Source organism: Mastomys coucha, chromosome X, assembly GCF_008632895.1.
Source record: "Mastomys coucha isolate ucsf_1 chromosome X, UCSF_Mcou_1, whole genome shotgun sequence".
NCBI lineage: Eukaryota > Metazoa > Chordata > Mammalia > Rodentia > Muridae > Mastomys > Mastomys coucha.
In genome coordinates, this window is record NC_045030.1 from 159,829,605 (window position 1) to 159,831,111 (window position 1,507).

A 1,507-nucleotide genomic window follows, 5' to 3' on the forward strand; every position below is an offset into this window, starting at 1 on the left:
GCGTGCCTAGGACTTGCTATGGTGGGAGAATTGGGTTCTGATGATGCCAAGTAATCTTGCTTTGTATTGTTTATTTTCTTACACTTGCCCCCCCCCATCTCTAGTGCTACCTGCCCTTGCTAAATCTGACTGGAGCCTGTCCTTCCTGTGATCCTGGTTGTGTCAGATCTCCTCAGAGTCAAGCTGTCTCTGGGATCCTGTGATTCTGGGATCCTGGGATCCTGTGATCCTGGGCTTGTTAGAGCACCTGAGAGTGCAGCAGCTTCCTCTGGGTGTTTTGGGACTGGCTGCAGAGCTTGCACCCAAGGTCTGTTCAGGACACCAGCCCAGAGAGACCAGAAGGAACTGGAGCCACTCTGCTGCCCCCTGGTCCCAGTTACTCCTGGTGTTGGGGCAGATATTGTGTCCTCCTCACCTCTGATCTTGAGAGTGTCAGAGAACCTGGGAGTGGAGCTTCCTCTGGGTGTTGTGGGACTGCAGAGCTTGCCCCAAGGTCTACTCAGGACCTCATTTATTGTTCTTACAAGCATGTGTGTATACACATCCATTCCTAAATTGTCTTGTATATTGTATATACACAATATAAATAACTTGTATAATAGGTACATATCTGTTCATCTGAAACCATCTATTGTTTATGCAGATGTAAAATTTTTGCCTTTTCATCCCTTTTTCATTCCATAGTCTTTAAAAAATTTTAAAAAATTTTTAATTTATTTTTTATTTTTTTTAGATTTCTTTGGTTTCTTTAGCTGACAAAGAAAAAAAATTTTTTTTTCTGGCTTTCCCAAGTACTTTTGTGGAGGCAGTAAATAGATATGTATCTCAGGCATTCCAGAGAATGTTTGAGCATGCCAGTTTTCAGTTAATGTTGTTCAATTGGACCGAACTAATTTTAACTCTTTCTAGAATTTATCTTCATAATTAAAATCTGGACATTTAAGACAGTTACTGTCTCTGTGGCATATATGTGGATACATGTTTTACATGTGTGGAGGCCAGAAGTCGATGGTGGATGTCTTCTTCAATCACACACCACCATATAACAATTTTTTTTAAAAAGATAGTCTCTCACTAAACCTGCAACTCACTGATTGAGAAAGGCTGACTGGCTAGCAAGTCCCATAGATCTTTCTGCCTCAGCTTTCCCAGAGCTGAGAGAACAAACATGGACCACTGTACACTGCTTCCATGTGGATGCTGGGGAGGGAACTCTGGTCCTAATATTTGTGCAGTAAGCATTTACACCCCCCCCCAAGTCGCATCCCCAGCCCTAAAACATTTTATTTATTGAAAATAGTACACTGGTTTTTGATAAGTTATTGACAGAACTAATCAATACTACTGATCTTTTGGGGGAAAAATCCTGTATATGGTAGACAGAAAGATTTAAGTATTCATGGGAGACATCATAAATTTAGGAAGCTACCACGTGTTTACTGTGATATTCTGAACAAGTCAATTACAGATCCTTTTAAAATTCAGTTTACCATAAAACCCATGTCAC